Source organism: Bos grunniens, chromosome 12 (assembly GCF_055505025.1).
Source record: "Bos grunniens cultivar Pamir isolate PY7600 chromosome 12, Bosgru_T2T1.0, whole genome shotgun sequence".
Taxonomy (NCBI): domain Eukaryota; kingdom Metazoa; phylum Chordata; class Mammalia; order Artiodactyla; family Bovidae; genus Bos; species Bos grunniens.
In genome coordinates, this window is record NC_141176.1 from 70,380,664 (window position 1) to 70,402,722 (window position 22,059).

General features: G+C 38.8%; 1 long non-coding RNA gene across 1 annotated transcript in view; it reads left to right on the forward strand.

Moving 5' to 3' along the window:
* Positions 1-1,393: 1,393 nt before the first annotated feature.
* The window catches only part of LOC147361865 (uncharacterized), a 38,138-nt gene continuing 17,472 nt past the window's right edge, over positions 1,394-22,059 (forward strand). The window contains exons 1-2 of the long non-coding RNA XR_015137685.1: positions 1,394-1,501; positions 2,869-3,003. This is a non-coding gene — a long non-coding RNA (uncharacterized LOC147361865). The remainder of the gene's footprint in view (positions 1,502-2,868; positions 3,004-22,059) is intronic.

The following is a 22,059-nucleotide window of genomic DNA, read 5'->3' on the forward strand; positions in this document are numbered from 1 at the left end:
TAATATAGTAAATAAATTACAGTTCCAGAAAAAAACTTTTCAAAATTATAACATTGAAGAAAATTCACTTGACTTGTTCACAGTTATGGAATTAAACATGAGAAAGAATCATCACCAAAATAGCTCTAGTTTTACTGATCTATGAGGTACAATTTGCCATTGTTTGAATTTCTTTTTTTTTTAGACATTTGGACCTTGCAAAATGGTGAAGTGCTGATAAGATAATATATTTAGAGAACCATACTTCCTACAATCAATATATATATATGTTTTTAATTTACTTTCATGTAGTAACTCCTTTGAAAAATCCATTTTTGGGAAATTTGACTCATCCATAGGGTCCTTTTAACCTTTCTGTTCAAATCGTACTGAGAGAAATAGCTTAGTTTTTTTGAGAGACTTTCTTAACTAATCCTTAAGTAGGTGTGGGGGACACTGAGCCCTTTTTGTCCTGAGTTGAGTCCACCATCTTCCTCAGTGAACACTCTTTGGAAGGAGCTCTCCCCATCACCTGGCTGTACATGTAAGATACATAAGAAGTCCTGAGGACGTCAAAGCTCTAATGTCTAAGAGGCTTGTCTACTTCAGTAGTTGTTTGTTTAAGAAAATGTCATTCTTCTTTCTATATGCACAGGTACAACTTAAAGAAATCATTGAAGAGCTTCCTGATAAAATGGATACTGAATTAATAGAATCTGGATCAAACTTAGGTGTTGGACAAAAACAACTGGTGTGCCTTGCCAGGGCTATTCTCAGGAAGAATCAGATATTGATTATTGATGAAGCCACAGCACATGTGGATCCAAGGTATGGAGCTGAGATTAATAAAACATGGAATCTGAATTTTAAATATGGTAAATGGGAAATATTTAGTGATGTTGAGAAATGTTTTTTATGTGCTCTATTTGCCCCAAAGACATCTCCTGATAACATTAATTCCAGAAAACTGAGGAAGAAACCAAAACGTGGTAATAATATTATGAAGCATCCTGAGAGAGCTAGATTTGTAAATCCAGCTCCTGATAGTTCCAAGCAATTTGGCGGGAAGACAACTTTCCATTGTTTTATGAAAAATAGTAAGTTTCCAAGTAGACTTTCCCCTGGGTTGGGAAGATTTCCTGGAGCACGAAATGGAAACCCACTCCAGTATTCTTGCCTGGGAAATCCTATGGACAGAAGAGCCTGGTGGGCTATAGTCCACGAGGTTGCAAAAGAGTCAGACACAACTTAGCAACTAAACAACAACAACAAAGACTTTTTATATTTAGTGTTTCAAGAGCAGGATTATGTCTTAAGTATTGATTTTTAAAAGCATAAAAATATCATGTGATAGTTTTAAGTCTTAAGTCTGCTTTTCCTATCTTTACTTAACTAAATGCACTTCTTTGATTCCAGCACTGATGAGTTAATACAAAAGAAGATCCGTGAGAAATTTGCACAGTGTACTGTGCTAACCATCGCACACAGGTTAAGCACCATTATTGACAGTGACAGGATAATGGTAAGGCCATTTGTGGGATTTCCATTGTTTCCATTTATCTTCAATTTTAAAATTTATTCTTCCCTGTAAAACTTGATTAAAACTTCTAATTAATTAATTCTTATTTTTTCCTCTCATCCTTGACAATAACTCAAGTACTTAAGTGTAGTTTCAGAATGTGCTATTAAATAATACATTCAGTAATTTCCTATTTCCATTTAAAAGTTTATTTGAATTGCTGTTTTTTTAAGGTATCCAACCATGAAAATATTCCAAACTCACAACGAGACTTCACATTTCAGAGTGGTGCAACAAAGTCATTTTTACTGTGTCACAGTGCTTTCAGCATTTTTGTATTCTCTTAATAAAAACAGCATTTCATTAGACTGCCAGGCAGTTGTTAGGTGAAGTTGCAGAATTTCCCAGCATCAGGGTCTTTTCAAATGAGTCAGCTCTTCACATCAGGTAGCCAAAGTATTGGAGTTTCAGCTTCAACATCAGTCCTTCCAATGAACACCCAGGGCTAATCTCCTTTAGAATGGACTGGTTGGATCTCCTTGCAGTCCAAGGGACTCTCAAGAGTCTTCTCCAACACCACAGTTCAAAAGCATCAATCCTTCGGCGTTCAGCTTTCTTTATAGTCCACTCTCACATGCATACATGACAACTGGAAAAATTGCTTCTTTAGTCTTACCCAAAGAGAAAATTGGATTTCTAGATATTTCTTCAGTGCAGAGCGATTATACTAAAGCTGCTTATGTAGTAACTCCTTTTTGTCAGGCTTTCACTCTCAGGATAATAAACTACAACCAAAACCAACTTTAAGAAGCACTTTAACCTCACTGACAAGGGATTCAGCCCCAAATAGGTGACATAATCTGGAGGCATTTACTTTTTCCCCAAGTTTTGCTCAGTGTTTTTAAACCAACTTGATAGTTAATTAATTTGCTGTCAGGTTACTGTTGTGTGATTTATATGATACCACTGTACTTTTTAGATAAATTGAGTTTGATTTTCTTGAATTAAGAAATTTCCCAGCTCTGAATGTCTGTATAAACAACCCTCAAATCTCAGAGTCTGAAAGCTAAAAATACTAACTAATCATAACACCCCCAAATGCCTTTGGTAGATTGCTAAGTGCCTGTAATCATAGTATAAAACTTTGATTTTCTTCTATTCCTATAACATTATAATAGTAAAACATTGGATTAGGGCTTGATCTACTAGTAAACTAGGGTAATCCAACTATTTAAATATCAGCCAGTCTTACCACCCAAATAGATTCTCTGTATTCTCCCTTTCCTGCCCCTTTCTGAAATATTGTTGGAGTTAGAATAAGTTACTGTGAAACATTGTGTACTAATAGGTTTCTTTCTGCTGCTTAACAGGTTTTGGATTCAGGAAGACTGGAAGAATATGATGAGCCATATGTTTTGCTGCAAAATAGAGACGGCCTGTTTTACAAGATGGTGCAACAACTGGGCAAGGCCGAGGCTGCTGCCATCACTGAAAGAGCAAAACAGGTGAGCCCACTGCAGGGAGTTTTAATTAAAATTTATCTCCACAGTTTACTCCTCACAATTTGGTAGCAGGGGTCCAGTAACAAGCTCTCTGTGTCCTTTTCAATCATAAGCCTCCAGAGACAAAGCTTCATGAATGGATCTTTACATGTTGCAGGTGGAAGCCAGGTCTGCTGGGACTCTGCAGAAGCAGTGGGGATGGGGTCAGGATGTGTGCATGCACGTGCACCTGAGAGAGATTTTGGATTGGACCTGGCACACATTTAGACTCTGGGTTCAGATTCTCACAGAGCACAGGACACCCATTTTGTGGACCTTTCATATTCATTCTGATTGGTGCTCAGCACATTTGTGATACAAGTTCTGTCAAAGAATATCCAGGAAATTTGAGAGTTTAAGGGAAAAAATTGGGAGTATTTTGATTCTAGGAAAATCTTCCAGGGAAAGGTGTAGGTCTCTTCTGTGTTCTGATCTGTAAACAAAACTCCTACCTGATACTGTCACTTTCTCTCTTATTCTTTGTTGTTTTGAATTAGGTGCATTTGCCCCCCATGCTTTCTCTAGCTTACGGAAAATTAAACTGTCATCAGGACAAATCAGGAGCTCACAATACCTTCACACTGTAGTCTGAATGGTGCCTGAAGGTTTACAGAGCACTTTCTCAGAGATGAGGTGTGTGAAGCACTAAGCACTGTGCATGGTGTGAGGAAGGCGCTCGATGGGCAACACTCAGGTCATGTGGTTTTGTACTGAAAAATTTAGTCTTTGTTTCCAATGCTGAATGAGAATAATGAAGACAAGTTTCAAAGACTAAGGAAAGAAATTTGTTAATTTGCTAGCAAATGAGTAGGATAGCAGACTAATTTTTTAAGAACTATCATCCTGCCTTCTAAGAGACAGCAGGTGTATTTAAAGAAAAGTTTTAGGGTGCCTATATGATGGGTGTCACATATAGTTGATTTTTTTTTAGGATAGCTATTTCCATGATGGTATCCCTGGTCATTTTGGTCCCCTGGTCCCAGTCAAAATGTTCCTGTTTTGATATTTTTTGCTTTGCTGACTTCATGGCCTTGGGTTTCTGTGGTTATGACATGGGGAACAAGCAGAAATGGCAAGAATGCCTGCATTGAGGTCTGGTTTAAGGAACTTAGTCATTGCCATGCAGCTGCCTGTAATTCTTTCTGGAACAAGGTGAGAGAGGGGTTGATGGAAGGATGGAAGGAGGGAATGATGATCTGGTGCTCTTGCCCCTTGAGATGCATGGCTTGAGGTGAGATGAGGCTTCTAACTGTGTGTGGTGAGGCTTCCCCATTGAAACTAAATCTCTGATCATTAAATTATAGGTGCATTTTTACTTCTTCATACTTTGTACTTTGCATTTCCCAGATTTTTCACTTGTAAAGAATAAATTTACTTGTGTAATATTTTAAATATCTCTTAAAAATATATTCCAAGTATCTCAAAGTATTTCTGTTAGATATACTGTGGAAAATTCTTCAGGAGATGGGAATACCAGACCACCTTAATTACCTCCTGAGAAATCTGTATACAGGTCAAGAAGCAACAGTTAGAACTGGACGAGGAACACCAGACTGGTTCCAAACTGAGAAAGAAGTACGTCAAGGCTGTATATTGTCACTCTGCTTATTTAACTTACATGCAGAGTACATCATGTGAAATGCTGGGCTGGATGAAGCACAAGCTGGAACTAAGATTGCCAGGCAAAATATCAATAACCTCAGACATGCAGATGACACCGTCCTTATAGCAGAAAACAGAGAAGAACTAAAGAGCATCTTGATGAAAGTGAAAGAGGAAAGTGAAAAAGCTGGCTTAAAACTCAACATTCAGGAAACTAAGATCATGGTATCCAGTCCCATCACTTCATGACAAATAGATGAGGAAACAACGGAAACAGTGGGCTCCAAAATCACTGCAGATGGTGACTGCAGCCATGAAATTAAAAGATGCTTGCTCCTTGGAAGAAAAGCTATGACATACCTAGACAGCATATTAAAAAACAGAGACATGACTTTGCTGACAAAGGTCCATCTAGTCAAAGCATGGTTTTTCCAGTAGTCATGTATGGATGTGAGAGTTGGACTGCAATGAAAGCTGAGCACCAAAGAATTGATGCTTTTGAACTGTGGTGTTGGAGAAGACTCTTGAGTCCCTTGGACTGCAAGCAAATCCAACCAGTCAACCCTAAAGGAAATCAGTCCTGAACATTCATTGGAAGGACTGATGCTGAAGTTGAAGCTACTGTACTTTGGCCTCCTGATGTGAAGAACTGACTCATTGGAAATGACCCTGATGCTGGGAAAGATTGAAGGAAGGAGGAGAAGGGGATGACAGAAGATGAGATGGTTGGATGGCATCACCAACTCAGTGGACATGAGTTTGAGCAAGCTCCAGGAATTGGTGATGGATAGGGAAGCCTGACATGCTGCAGTCCATGGGGTTGCAAAGAGTTGGACACGGCTGGGTGACTGAACTGAACTGAATGGTATTTCTATGTGAGAGATTTATCTAAAATGTAGCTCAAATTTTCTCTGTCACCGTTTCGCCTCATTCCTTCTCCTTAGAGATGAAGAGTAGTACCTTCCACTTTTCACAGGGTGGGAAGTTGCACAGTGTCATCGAGCTGGCTGAAGAGTTGGCAGCGTCAGAATTCAATTCTTGGTATAGGGATGAGAAGTCTGTGTTCTGAACTTTTCATAAGTACTTATATTGTGTGCAGATACAGAGAACTGTACTTGGAGCCCTGATTTATTTTTAATTCCTGAAACTCACAGAGCGTTTTTACCTACCAGAGCAGAGGTCCCCAACCCCTAGGCCGCAGACCAATACTGGTCTATGTCCTGTTAGGAACTGGGCAGTACTGCAGGAGGTAAGTGGCAGGTGAGCAAGCGAAGCTTCATCAGTGTTTGTAGCTTGCATATCCCCTGAGCTCTGTCTCCTGTCAGATCAGTGGCAGCATTGGATTCTCATAGGAGCGTGAACTTTAACCCAAAAGTTGAGGTGAAATATCCTAAGATTGCCACAAAACAGAAATAAAGAGCACACTAAATCGAATGTACTTGAATCATCCCAGAACCATCCCCCAACCCAATCCATGGAAAAATTGTATTCCACAAAACTGGTCCCTGGTGTTAAAAAGGTTGGGGACCTCTGTACTAGAGTGTCTCCCAGTCAGAGCTTCCCTGCTAAGGCCTGATGATCATTTGTGATTCCTTGAATAAGTAGTCACAAAGAAGTCAGGAATTTATAAACATTTGTTCCTTTGACCTTATGCATTCCACATCAAAAGGACGTGTCCTCACCTGTGTGTCAGTCTTCATTTAAAAAATGTGTTATCATTTTATCTTTTTCAAAATTGAGTAATAAGAAAATAGACCAGGGAATTTTAGATAGGTCCAAATATTTAATAACAGAGTTCACCACGGTTATTTTACAGATGAGGAAACTAAGACTCTTTGGAAGGAAGATGGAACTGATGTATGTAACTAGTTGGTTTGCTAGTTTGCAGCAGATACTACAGAATTAGAAACTTGTTTTTTCAGTATGTGTTTCAAATCAAGTTTAACATACATACAAAAACAGAAATGGGTTATAGAAATCTCATGATTGTGGTCTATAATCTTGCACCTAGTTTAACAATATCACTAAATTATGTTTGTATTGTTCTTTACAATTGTTTTACATAGTTCTCACATGTATTATTTCACTTAATCCTCTTGATGGTTGTTTTTTATCCACATCATGGATGAAGAGTTTTGGTCACACATAAGGTCATAGAGAAAGAGATGACAACCCACTCCAGTATTCTTGCCTGGGAAATCCCAGAGACAGGGGAGCCTTGTGGTCTACAATTTATGGGCTCACAGGAGTCAAACATGACTTAGTTACTAAGCCACTAAGGTCACAGAGGGCTTCTCTGGTGGCTCAGATGGTCAAGAATCCACCTTCAATGTGGGAGAGCTGGGTTTGACCCCTGGGTTGGGGAGATCTCCTGGAGAAAGGAATGGCAACCCACCCCAGTATTCTTGCCTGGAGAATCCCCATGGATAGAGGGAACTGGTGAGCTACAGTCCATGGGGTCACAAAGAGTTGGACACTACTGAGCAACTAAGCACAAGGTCACAGAGGTGGTCCAGGAAGCAGAAAGGCTGGGTGCTGCCCTAGGTACTGTGTTTTGTATCGAGTCTGAGAACACTGCTCCTTCTTTAAGTGATAGCCAAGTTGGGTCATCACCCAAGTTCATCGGGTGGCAAAGCATCAGTTGCTCTTAGATTTCAGCCCTACCACTGGTTCAGGTCACCTCTGCAGAAAACATAAGGAAATACATTTCCTGATTCCCCATCCAGCTGAGTATCTTTTAGACATTCTTTCTGCATATCCTTGGTCTTATTAGGTGAACAAGCTATCATATTGCCAATTTTTTTAAAGTGCATGCATCAGATATCAATGCATGGTTCAGAGTTGTAACACTGGGAACATTAGCCTAAGTAAAAAAGCTTTTCACTCTAATAGAATAAAATTCATTCATTTGAAAAGAAAACTCAACATCTGGGAGAAGGTGCTTCCAAATCACATTTTCTTGACCATGTAGTTGCTTCTCTGAAAATGTTGGTGCAGGCAAGCTCAATAATTGTCTGATTGACCCTTTTAGATGATCCATAAAACAGTAGAGAAAGTACTTTCTAGAAATATAAAGCTGCAAGGTTCATTAGTTTGCTAGAGCTGCCACGCTGCTGCTGCTGCTGCTGCTGCTAAGTCGCTTCAGTTGTTTCCGACTCTGCGACCCCAGAGACAGCAGCCCACCAGGCTCCCCTGTCCCTGGGATTCTCCAGGCAAGAACACTGGAGTGAGAAAGTACCAAAGAACAGGTGACTTAAACAACATAAATGTACTACTTCACAGCCTTGGAGACTGCAAGTCTGAGATCACAGTGTCGGTAGGGTGGTTTCCTCTGAGGTCTCTCTTCTTGGCTTGGAGACGCCATCTTCGCTCTGTGTCTTCATGTGGTCTTTCCTCTGTGTGTGCCTGTGTCCTAATCTCTTCTTCCTATGAGCACATCAGTCAAATTACATTAGGACCTGCCTATATGACTGCATTTTAACTTCATTGTCTCTTTAAAGACCCTGTCTCAATATGGAGTCACATGCTGAGATTCTGTGCATAGGGGAAGGTTGGGGTTTCTACATATAAAATTTGAGGAGACAGGATTCAGCCCATAACAAAGGATGAAAGCTATCATTCATTTTCTTCTGTGATGAAGCAGACCTGATTGAGATTTTTTGAATTTTCTTTGTTTCCAGTGTGTAAAAGAGGGGTCATTTTTTCTATTTGTGTTATCACCAGATACAATCCAAAAGTTATGAAACCCTCATCCTGGATCTAGGAGCCCAGGCCAGTTTGAATAAATGGAGTTGGCACGGTCTTGTGTCCCCCCAAGGTCTCTGGGCCTCAGATCCTCACCTGTATGTAAAGCAGAGATTACATCCCTGCCTGCCTTCTTCACAGTTATTCTTCACAAGGATCAGATGAAAGAGCAGATGCTTTGGTGCTTTGAGAATATAGAGTGTTTTACAGTATAAAAGTGGGATTATTTTTTTAAAAGGCTTAGAGTGAACCCTTACTTCCCAATAATGGGAAAATGCACCTACAGTTCTGAGTAGCTTTAGAGACTCAAAATAAATAAAATGTATTTTTATAATTAGCTTTTAAAGAGATGATACATCTAATGCTATAACATTTTAAAACTTCAGTTTTAAAAATAAATTCTTTAAAATTTATGAATGAAAAGTAAATCACTCTCCACTCCTGTCATCACACAGCTCCTCCCCAGGTGGAGCCCCAGCTCCACTGTTGGCTGTTCTGTTGAATGTTCTGTGCATCAGGAAGAATTGTGCAGAAATGCCCTTCCTGTTTTTAAGCACAAATGGTGGCTGTTCCTTGTTGTTTTCATTTAATATAATACCTCAGGTTATATCAGTGCATAGATTCTTTGTAATGGCTACATAATATTTATGATTTCTCTATTCCCTACTCCTCATTTCCCCGTCTAATTAACTGTTACAGTTTGGTGCTTTTTCCCCCAAAGAAGAAGCTCCCAAATTCACTTACTATTTGTATTTTTTTTTTTTTTAATAATCTATCACTCTGTTTTTTATCTTAAAAAATTCCACACTGCCTTTTGTTTATTTTGTTGTCACTTCTCACTTCTTGAATGTGTTTATTTTAATTTTTTCTTATTTATTAATATAAACGTTTTAAGGCTGTGAACTTCTCTCTGAATACTGTTCTAGTTATATCCTATGGGCTGGTGTGTAGCCCTTTCATTATAGTTAGGCTTTTATTTATAGATTTCTATAATTTCGGCTTTCTTTTCCTCTTTGGTCCAAGAATTATATGAGAAGGAGGTCATTAAAATTTCCTGGGTATAGAGGATTTTTTTTAACATTGATTTGTTTTCTAATTTACTCTTTATTTTACTCATTTCATTGCTTTGTGATAAAAAAAAGTTATCTGTACTATTTTCACCCAGAAAGTGTATTTGTTAATAATTTTTCGTGTTCTAGTATATAGATAATTTTTGTGAATGTTCTTTGAGCATTTAAAAAGATGAACTATTTTAACTCTGTTTCTGACTGTGCTGGGTCTTCATTGCTGCATGCAGCCTTTCTCTAGTTGCAGTGAGCGGAGGCTACTCTTCATTGCAGTATGCTTGCTTCTCATTCTCAGTGGCTTCTCTTGTTATGGAACACAAGCTCTAGGGTTTTGAGCATCAGTAGTCACAGTGTGTGGGCTCAGTATATGTGGCTCATAGGCTGCAGAGGACAGGCTCAGCAGTTGTGGAACATGGCTTAGTTACTCTGTGGCATGTGGAATCTTCCCAGATCAGGGATCAAACCTGTGTCCCCTGCTTTGGTAGGCAGATTCTTATGCACTGTGCTACCAGGGAATCCAAGATACAGAGTTTAATTTGTAATTAGATTGAGTTATTAATTTCATTACTTAGGTTTTCTCTATCCTTCTTTATTTTGGTTCCTTTGATGTGACTTGGACTTAGGTGAATTAGTCTCACCTTGTACCATGTTTCACTTTTTAGTTGTTGTCATTTTTGTTTTGATAATTTTGATGCAGTGATTTTTCAGTCCACAAATATTCATGATTTGAGTTTTCACTAAGAATTATATTTTCCACTATTTTTGAGGTGCCTTTCTTTGATATTTTTAATGTTTCTTGTCTGAATCCAAGCTAGTTCAAGACTAAAATCGAGTCCCCTGTTTTCACTTTGTTTTCATTTGCTTGATATGTCTTTCACTGTCTTTAAATATCAGATTGTAGATGTGTCTCCTGCAATGATAAGTAGTTAGGTTTAGCTCTGAGTTTAATCTTAGCCCTTATAGGTATGTTTTACGTGAGTTCTTTTATCTTATGCTTTCAGTTTTAAGTGTTGTCTTTTTTTTTAAACCTTTTAGTTTGCAGTCTGTATTTTGTTGTTGTTGTTCACTATTGTATGTGTGTTGCTTTCATTTCTTCTAAGAATAGTTTATTTTGTTATTATTGACTCCACATTATAAACATTGAAAACATAGCTCCCTTTTTTCCTTTCTACCACCAAATTTGTTATTTAAATTGTGTTTTATCTTCAAATATTTAAAGATATTGTAACCTCTACATTTTGCTTAATTTTTTAAAAGTTAATTTATTTATTTAAATTAGAGTATATTTACTTTACAACATTGTGATGGTTTTTGCCATACATCAACATGAATCGCCATAGGTATACATGTGTTCCCCCACCCCCATCTTGAATCCCTCCCACTCCCTCCCCACCCAATCTCTTTAAGTTGTCCCAGAGCATTGGCTTTAGGTGCCCTGCTTCATGCATTGAACTCCCACTGTCATCTATTTTACATAAGGTAATGTATATTTTTCTATGCTATTCTCTCAAATCATCCTACCCTCATCTTCTTCCACTGGGTCCAAAGGTCTGTTCTTTATGTCTGAGTCTCTTTTGCTGCCCTAACAAGCACTTTATAATTATTTCATCACAACAATTTTTTGTCTGGTTGCTGCTATTGTTTTGAACCTTGAAAGTTCACTCTTTTGCTCCTGTGGGGTTATGCTGAAATACAAAATTAGTAGTTAAAACAACTTAATTCATACCACTTTAGAATTATTGAATTTTCTACAATTTAATCACAATGCCAATAAAAGTGATATCTTTAGATTTGTGCACAAAACACAAAATATGCTTATGCATATTAATTCTTGTAAACAGACATTTTAAAATAATTTGTTTTTACACCTTTTAACCAAAGATTTAAGTTTTCAATTAAGGGTTTTTATTTGGCTGCTTGTGAGAAAACTTTTCTAAACAATCATTTTTGAGATCTTGCAAAATCTTAAAAACCTCTTAAACACTCAATTAGCTTGCAGAAAATTTGCATGAATAACATGGCTTTTAGGTCATGCTTTTTCAGTTCCTTGTCTTTAAAAGCAAACAACTTATTAACCTATATTAAAAGTTCCTCATAAATAACAATTTTAAAGAATCTCTCCTTATTTTGAATTATAAAATCTGTAATAATTTCTTCCATCTCTTTGTCATTCTCATCTTTTTTCTAATATAAATTTATTTATTTTATTTGGAGGCTAATTACTTTACCATATTGTATTGGTTTTGCCATACATTGACATGAATCTGCCACAGGTGTACATGTGTTCCCATTCCTGAACCCCGCTTTCACCTTCCTCACCAACCCATCCTTCTGGATCATCCCAGTGCACCAGCCCTGAGCACCCTGTATCATGCATGGAATCTGGACTGGTGATTCATTTCACATATGATAATACACATGTTTCAATGCCATTCTCCCAAGTCATCCCATCCTCACCCTCTCCCACAGAATCCAAAAGACTGTTCTATACTTCTGTGTCTCTTTTGCTGTCTTGCATACAGAGTTATTGTTACCATCTTTCTAAATTCCATATATATGCGTTAGTATATGGTATTGGTGTTTTTCTTTCTGGCTTACTTCACTCTGTATAATAGGCTCCAGTTTCATCCACCTCATTAGAACTGATTCAAATGCATTTTTTTTAATGGCTGAGTAATACTCCATTGTGTATATGTACCACAGCTTTCTTATCCACTCATCTGCTGATGGACATCTAGGTTGCTTCCATGTTCTGGCAATTATAAACAGTGTTGTGATGAACATTGGGATACTCGTGTCTCTTTCAATTCTGGTTTCCTTGGTGTGTATGTCCTGCAGTGGGATTGCTGGGTTATATGGCAGTTCTATTTCCAGTCTTTTAAGGAATCTCCACACTGTTCTCCATAGTGGCCGTACTAGTTTGCATTCCCACCAACAGTGTAAGAGGGTTCCCTTTTCTCCACACCCTCTCCAGCATTTATTGCTTGTAGACTTTTGGATCACAGCCATTCTGACTGATGTGAAATGGTACCTCATTGTGGTTTTGATTTGCATTTCTCTGATAATGAGTGATGTTGAGCATCTTTTCATGTGTTTGCTAGCCATCTGTATGTCTTCTTTGGAGAAATGTCTGTATAGTTCCTTGGCCCACTTTTTGATTGGGTCGTTTATTTTTCTGGAATTGAGCTGCAGGAGTTGCGTGTATATTTTTGAGATTAGTTGTTTGTCAGTTGCTTCATTTGCTATTATTTTCTCCCATTCTGAAGGCTGTCTTTTCACCTTGCTTATAGTTTCCTTTGTTGTGCAGAAGCTTTTAAGTTTAATTAGGTCCCATTTGTTTATTTTTGCTTTTATTTCCAATATTCTGGGCAGTGGGTCATAGAGGATCCTGCTGTGATGTATGTCAGAGAGTGTTTTGCCCATGTTTTCCTCTAGGAGTTTTATAGTTTCTGGTCTTATGTTTAGATCTTTAATCCATTTTGAGTTTATTTTTGTGTATGGTGTTAGAAAGTGTTCGTTTCATTCTTTTAAAAGTGGTTGACCAGTTTTCCAAGCACCACTTGTTAAAGAGATTGTCTTTAATCCATTGTATATTCTTGCCTCCTTTGTCAAAGATAGGGTGTCCATAGGTGTGTGGATTTATCTCTGGGATTTCTATTTTGTTCCATTGATCTATATTTCTGTCTTTGTGCCAGTACTATACTGTCTTGATGACTGTGGCTTTGTAGTAGAGCCTGAAGTCAGGCAGGTTGATTCCTCTAGTTCCATTCTTCTTTCTCAAGATTGCTTTGGCTCTTTAAGGTTTTTTGTATTTCCATACATATTGTGAAATTATGTGTTCTAGTTCTGTGAAAAATACCGTTGGTAGCTTGATAGGGATTGCATTGAATCTATAGATTGTTTTGGGTAGTATACTCATTTTCACTATATTGATTCTTCTAATCCATGAACACGGTATACTTCCCCATCTATTTGTGTCCTCTTTGATTTCTTTCACCAGTGTTTTGTAGTTTTCTATATATAGGTCTTTTGTTTCTTTAGGTAGATACATTCCTAAGTATTTTATTCTTTTTGTTGCAATGGTGAATGGAATTGTTTCCTTAATTTCTCTTTCTGTTTTCTCATTGTTAGTGTATACGAATGCAAGGGATTTCTCTGTGTTAATTTTATATCCTGCAACTTCACTATATTCATTGATTAGTAATTTTCTGGTGGAGTCTTTAGGGTTTTCTATGTAGAGGATCATGTCATCTGCAAACAGTGAGAGTTTTACTTCTTCTTTTCCAATCTTAAATCCTTTTATTTCTTTTCCTGCTCTGATTGCTGTGGCCAAAACTTCCAAAACTATGTTGAATAGTAGTGGTGAGAGTGGGCACACTTGTCTTGTTCCTGACTTTAGGGGAAATGCTTTCAATTTTTCACCATTGAGGATAATATTTGCTGTGGGTTTGTCATATATAGTTTTTATTATGTTGAGGTATGTTCCTTCTATTCCTGCTTTCTGAAGAGATTTTATCATAAGTGGATGTTGACTTTTGTCAAAGGCTTTCTCTGCATCTATTGAGATGATCATATGGTTTTTATTTTTCAAATTTGTTAATGTGGTGTATTACATTGATTGATTTGCAGATATTGAAGAAACCTTGCATCACTGGGATAAAGCCCACTTGGTCATGATGTATGATCTTTTTAATATGTTGTTGGATTATGTTTGCTAGTATTTTGTTGGGGATCTTTGCATCTATGTTCATCAGTGATATTGGCCTGTAGTTTTCTTTCTTTCTTTCTTTCTTTTTGTGTGTGTGTGTGTGTTGCATCTTTGTCAGGTTTTGGTATTAGGGTGATGGTGGCCTCATAGAATGAGTTTGAAAGTTTACCGTCCTCTGCAATTATCTGAAAAGTTTGAGTAGGATAGGTTTTAGCCCTTCTCTAAATTTTTGATAGAATTCAGCTGTGAAGCCATGTGGTCCTGGGCTTTTGTTTGCTGGAAGATTTCTGATTACACTTTCAATTTCCGTGCTTGTGTTGGGTCTGTTAAGATTTTCTATTTCTTCCTGGTTCAGTTTTGGAAAGTTGTACTTTTCTAAGAATTTGTCCATTCCTTCCAAGTTGTCCATTTTATTGGCATATAGTTGCTTATAGTAGTCTCTTATGATCCTTTGTATTTCTGTGTTGTCTGTTGTGATCTCTCCATTTTCATTTCTAATTTTATTGATTTGATTTTTCTCCCTTTGTTTCTTGATGAGTCTGGCTAATGGTTTGTCAATTTTATTTATCTTCTCAAAGAACCAGCTTTTGGCTTTGTTGATTGTTGCTATGTACAGGGGTCCAGCCCCTGTTGGATCCAGGGATTCCCTCGGGAGGACGGCATTGGCGAATAGAATAGCAACAGTGGAGAGATTAGAGGCTTATTATAATTGGTTTATGCGGAAAATCAATAAAACCTGTGACACCAGGTTTGCTCTGATCACGGAGGCTGCAGGCACTCTCTCGAATAGTGGAAGGTGTCCCACCTTAGGCACCTTCTCGAGTGGGTCTTAGAAGCCCAGGCAAATAAGTCGTCTCAGAGGACCCCCATGCTCCAATTATTTTGGCCTGAAAGAAGAGCAGAGAACAAAAGTAGAGAAAAGGAAGCCAGAACGACATGGGGAGACCAAGCCTGTTGAGCAAGGTCCGTAGCTTTATTTTAAGAAGGAGCTTTTATACCCTAAGCTATACATAGAAGATAATAGGGGATGCAAAGTCATGCAAGGTCAGCAGACCTTGACCATTATTGAAACCAGGCTTTTCTTCTGCAAACTTAACAGGTACAAAGGCTTTAGGTGATTTACATCATCTTCTGGTCAGGAGACCTGCTAACATTTTTCTTCTGATAAGAATTAGTCAACCAGAAAAACTTATTTTCTCCAGAGGTGATTTTTCTTAAAGTTTGGTGCCATTCCTGAAAGCACTAAATAGAGTTGCATTCCTATAGGGCAAAGGTGCAGTGGGGATAATTAAGGGAAGAATTTATTAGCTCAAGGGTCTAAGGTTATAATTAACATTAAAGCTTCTACTTACATTTCTATATACAAACTATATTAATCAATACACTCCCAGGGACACAGTGGGTAATGGATATGGAAACTTGGCAGCAAACATTAGCTCAACAAAGAAATCCTCTATTAGTTCTATTTTAATAATTTCTAGCTCCCTGAGAGGCTCTGCATTGTTAGAATATTTTAAGTCCCCTGTGCCTCACATGGTTGGGAGGCATCAAACAATCACATGCATAGCTGTAAGAGTCTGGAAACCTATCAGGCAGGTTAGAAAGCTTTCTGAGGGGTTTGAATTGGAACACACCTTATTATACCCTGGACACTTATTAATTAGAGCTCTAAGTTGATTTTCTTACAGAAAAAGTGGTCGGGGATAGCCCCTCGTGACTGTTAGAAGAATCGGTGAAAGACATAAAACAGTAAAACAGACAGATTCTGGTTTTGGGGTAGACGCTCAGGCAGGTCCAGAGGGGCACCCCTCGAGCTCTGACTCGCCTTGCCCATCAGAGCTCTCCCGCATGACCTTGTCATGGGTGGGGACTCCCGTGCTGGCTCCCGGCAGGTATGGTCTCTCTTGTTTCTTTTGCATTTATTTCTGCCCTAATTTTTAAGATTTCTTTCCTTCTACTAACACTGGGGTTCTTTATTTTTTCATTTTCTAGTGCAGGTGTAGAGTTAGGTTATTTATTTGACTTTTTTCTTGTTTCTTGAGGTATGCCTGTATTGCTATAAACCTTCCCCTTTGCACTGTTTTTACAGTGTCCCATAGGTTTTGAGCTGTTGTGTTTTCATTTTTATTCATTTCTATGCATATTTTGATTTCTTTTTTGATTTCTTCTGTAATTTGTTGGTTATTCAGCAGCGTGTTGTTCAGCCTCCATATGTTGGAATTTTTAATAGTTTTTCTCCTGTAATTGAGATCTAATCTTACTGCATTGTGGTCAGAAAAGATGCTTGGAATGATTTTAATGTTTTTGAGTTTACCAAGGCTAGATTTATGGCCCAGGATGTGATCTATCCTGGAGAAGGTTCCGTGTGCACTTGAGAAAAAGGTGAAATTCATTGTTTTGAGGTGAAATGTCCTATAGATATCAATTAGGTCTAACTGGTCTATTGTATCATTTGAAGTTTGTGTTTCCATGTTAATTTTCTGTTTATTTGATCTATCCATAGGTGTGAGTGGGGTATTAAAGTCTCCCACTATTATTGTGTTATTGTTAATTTCTCCTTTCATACTTGTTAGCATTTGTCTTACATATTGTGGTGCTCCTATGTTGGGTGCGTATATATTTATAATTATTATATCTTCTTCTCAGATTGATCCTTTGATCATTATGTAGTGTCCTTCTATGTCTCTTTTCACAGCCTTTGTTATAAAGTCCATTTTATCTGATATGAGTATTGCCACTACTGCTTTGTTTTGGTCTCCATTTGCCTGGAATATCTTTTTCCAGACCTTCACTTTCAGTCTGTATGTGTCCCTTGTTTCGAGGTGGGTCTCTTGTAGACAACATATATAGGGGTTTTTGTATCCGTTCAGCCAGTCTTTGTCTTTTGGTTGGGCATTCAACCCATTTACATTTAAGGTAATTATTGATAAGTATGATCCCGTTGCCATTTAATTTATTGTTTGTGGTTTGAGTTTATTCACCCTTTCTGTGCTTCCTGTCTAGAGAAGATCCTTTAGCATTTGTTGGAGAGCTGGTTTGGTGATGCTGAATTCTCTCAGCTTTTGCTTGTCTGTAAAGCTTTTGATTTCTCCTTCATATTTGAATGAGATCCTTGCTGGGTACAGTCATCTGCGCTATAGGTTTTTTTCCTTCAACACTTTAAGAATGTTCTGCCATTTCCTTCTGGCCTAAAGAGTTTCTATTGAAAGATCAGCTGTTATCCTTATGGGAATCCCCTTATGTGTTACTTGTTATTTTTCCCTTGCTGTTTTTAATATTTGTTCTCTGTTTTTGATCTTTGTTAGTTTGATTAATATGTGTCTTAGGGTGTTTCACCTTGGATTTATTCTGTTTGGGACTCTCTAGGTTTCTTGGACTTGGGTGATTATTTCCTTCACCATTTTAGGGAAGTTTTCAACTATTATCTCCTCAGGTATTTTCTCATAGTCTTTCTATTTGTCTTCTTGTTCTGGGACTCCTATGATTCAAATGTTGGGGTGTTTAACATTGTCCCAGAGGTCTCTGAAGTTGTCCTCATTTCTTTTAATTCTTTTTTCCTCTCTGTTTCATTTATTTCTACCATTCTATCTTCTACCTCACTTATCCTATCTTCTGCCTCCGTTATTCTACTGTTGGTTCCCTCCAGAGTGTTTTTGATCTCATTTATTACATTCTTCACTATATATTGACTCTTTTTTTATTTCTTCTAGGTCCTTGTTAAACCTTTCTTGCATGTTCTCGATCCTTGTCTCCAGGCTATTTAGCTGTAACTTCATTTTGTTTTCAAGATTTTGGATCATTTTCACTATCATTATTTGGAATTCTTTATCAGGTAGATTCCCTATCTCTTCCTCTTTTGTTTGGTTTGATGGGCATTTATCCTGTCCCTTTACCTGCTGGGTATTTCTCTGCCTTTTCATCTTGTTTATATTGCTGTGTTTAGGGTGGCCTTTCCATATTCTGGCAGTTTGTTGTTCCTCTTATTGTGAAGGTTCCTCACTGTGGGTGGGGTTGGATGGGTGGCTTGTCAAGGTTTCCTGGTTAGGGAAGCTTGTGTTGGTGCTCTGGTGGGTGGAGCTGGATTTCTTCTCTCTGGAGTGCAATGAAGTGTCCAGTAATGAGTTTTGAGATGTCAATGGGTTTGGTGTGACTTTGGGCAGCCTGTATTTTGAAGCTCAGGGCTATGTTCCTGTGTTGCTGGAGAATTTGCATGGTATGTCTTGCTCTGGAACTTGTTGGCCCTTTGGTGGTGCTTGGTTTCAGTATAGGCATGGAGGCCTTTTGAATTTGATGAGCTCTTATCGATTAACGTTCCCTGGAGTCAGGAGTTCTCTGGTGTTCTCAGGATTTGGACTTAAGCCTCCTGCCTCTGGTTTTGTCTTATTCTTATAGTAGCCTCAAGACTTCTCCATCTCCTTTTGAAGACAATGGGCTGCCTTTCTGGGTGCCTGATGTCCTCTGCCATCATTCAGAAGTTGTTCTCTGGAATTTGCTCAGTGTTCAATTGTTCTTTCCATGAATTTGTTGGGGTGAAAGTGGTCTCCCCGTCCTATCCTTCTGCCATCTTAGGACCGCCTCCCTGCTTACTTGTTTTAAATTATACTTCTTCCATCTCTAGTTTGCTAAAGTTTGTATTCTAGTATAGTGTTGTTCAAACTCTGGATTGTGATTCATGAGCAGGGCTGTGAAATTTTTTTAGCCCAGTCATGACCAGCATGTTTTAAGAAATGAGATAAAAAAGAATGGAATATAAGAAAAGTAGCAATCTGTCCGTTGTAGTAACAGTAAGTATTGCATGAAACTATTTTCAGAATATGTAACTATAGATAGTGATTCTATACTGAGATTCAGTGTAAAGTTAAGTGTATTTACTATTCAGTGTAGCAGTACAAATGAAAGGTTGAAAACAAGTCTGTACAAACTTAAAGGAGGGTCCATTTGAGTTAGAATTCCAGACTAATTGTAAATATAGTTGATCCTTGAAAAGCACAGGTTTGGACTGCATGGGTCCACTTACATGTGGATTATTTTCAATAAATATGTGCTGTAGTGCTATACCATCCACTGTTGATTGAATCTGTGGATACAGAAGGCTGACTATAATGTTATACACAGATTTTTAACTGTTCAGAGGGTTAGGCCTCTAACCACTTTGTTGATCAAAGATCAACTGTGTGAAATATTTATCTGTTTTTTCTCTAAAGTAACTTAATTTTTCCTGGATGCTCAAAACATTCTTTCTCTATGTTGAAGATCATTAGTTTTTTCTAGGACTTCCTTAGTCTGAACATTCAAGTGTTGTTTTTTTTTTTTCTTTTTCTTGTAACTTTACTTGAATTATATCTTTCAGTTCCTTTTATTTCACTGGACTCTCTTCTTTACAAATATCTATATGTATATATTGTACATCCTTGTCTATTGTATAAAGCTATTATCTCCTTAATCCTTTTAAAACTTTTATTAATTTACAGTTATGTACCTTGCATTCTTAGGCCTGTTTTTCATATCTCATACTTTTTTTCAGCAATGACTAATCTTTGTGGCACCTTATAGAATGATCATTCTTTGATGCTTTCATGTTCCTCTTCCTCTCCACTTTCAACCTCTATCAACTCATGTTTCATCATCTTCTGTTGCTGTGCCATACTTTTGTGCACTCCTATTTATCTGTTGTCCACAGGTTGATTGTTCTATGGTATTTAAAAAATATATTGCATTATGTATTTTTATAATTTTCATCAGTGAGTATTTTCATCTGTCATCTGCTTATCTTGTTCTTTGTTTTTTTTTGCGTCCGCGTCGCGCTCATGGCTCACATCGCCGCGCGCCCTGGGGAGGAGAGGCCCGCCCGGGATGCGGGGATGAAGCTGCGACCTCCCTCGCCCCCGCATCGTCCCCTCCCGCCGCCGCCCCCCTACTCCCTGCGGAGCCCCAGCCCCCGCCTGCGCCTCAGTCCCGGGGCTACGCCCATGGCCCGGCCCCCGAGCACCCAACTCCGGGCGTGCTCGCAGGTGGGGATGCTATGAACAAGGAGAGAAAACCCCGACCCGGCCGGTCCGCGCACAACAGGTGCGAACGCGCGGTCTGGGGAGCTGGCGGGGGCTGGACCCGGCTCCCCCGCCCCACTCCCTTTGTTGTGCGTCCCGGGGACCCCCCTCCCCCACCACCCCCGTCCCGCCGCACCCCTCACCCTGGCCTGAACCGGGACCGGGACCCAACGCCCGGCAGCCTCGCTGTCTTCCGGGACCCGCACCCTGTCCGCTCCTGGCCTCTCCGCGGCGGCGACCCCGGCTCTGCCCACCCCACCCGCCCCTGGAGCCTCGGAGACCGAGGCAGGCGAGCAGCGCGCGAGCCGGGCCGCGGCCTTATCTTGTTCTTTAGCCTCATTTTTTGTTTGTGTCTTTTACAGATCCTATACGACTTTTTTATTGTTGTTATTCATACCACTCACCCTTGAATGTAATATTTTTTTCTAGATCATATATTTGCCACATAGTTGTGGCTAGGTAACCATTTCAGGCTAAAAGGGATTCTCTCTATTTTACACAGAAGTTCCTCATGGCGCAGAGAGAGAGAGAGAGAGAGAGAGAGAACATACATAGGTGAGGGAGAAATAAATGAGAACCTGTATTCATTTAGCTTGTATTCTTCTCTAACCTGCAGAGTTGGGCAGTCAATGCTGCTTGCAGTCCGGAATTTCTCTTCTCCTAGGACCTGACAGTACATCCTTCAGGCAAAGATAGTGATTCTATTTATATACTTCCTCATGGGTATACCTTAGAATTTCCAGTTAGTTGGAGAACTGTGCTCTCCATGATTGCTCTCCATAAGATCCACTCACCTTATATACTCTCTCTGTCTTGGCACAGCCCATTGGATCCAGTTGCTTAAGGCAACCTGTCCAGATTTTTTATCATTTGAGTTTTCAAATGACTCCTGATTTCATCAAAGATTGAGCTTTTTTAAAATCTCCTGATATCCTTGCTGTTTAAGGTGATTTCTGAGAGGATAAGGGAAGGGAAAATTCATTATTTCATTGTGTTAAAAGTAGAAATCCTGTCTAACTCTCCAGCATTCTTTAACTTGGATAATTTATCTGCCAGTATGTACACCAAAGTTAGTTGCTTTAAATATGAGGAGTTTGAGGATTACTGGGATTGAACTAGGGCCATGCAGCTTAGTGAGAATGAATGGTCAGAGACTTAAGCTAGAATTGTACATATATTAAATCATTGATTGCTGGCCTTTGTCCATTAAGGGGGACTTTTATTGCTCTGTTGCTTTTAGTAAGATCTAATTCCATGATGGTGGCTTTATTTACAAACTGGAGTTTAAATAAGGGACTTAGTTTCAGCCTATATTAGAGGAACTATAATGAACAAATCCAAGAGAAGGAAGAGGATAGGGTCAAGAAACCCACCACTCACTGGTCTATTTGCCCTGAAATTTGAACTTTTTCGGCCTTGTATCTACTTGAATCTTCACAACTATTCTGAGCTGGCACTATAATCCCTCAGATGTAGAAACTAAGACAGAAGGCCCCAAGTAACTTCTTAAAGTCACAGGAGAGAAAGAGTTAGTAATCTTTTAATCACCTTCTGCCTCTTGGTCACTATATTCACTGAATTAAATACATCTCCACTAAGGCTCTGGGCTTGCTTAAAGATAAAATCAGAAGATTCATAAAAGTGCCTCCCAGATGTTTTGTTTTCGTTGTTCAAGCCGGGTGATGCTGCTACTTTTCATGAACTAAGGGGCCACATCTCTGAGCAGCATCATAATCACTCCCAACACTTAGCTCAGCATGTTTACAACCTGCAGTTTATAGCCGTCACTTAGTTCCTATGAGGTAGGTCACTGTCTCATTTCACAAATGAACTAGCTGGTATGGCGAGAGCT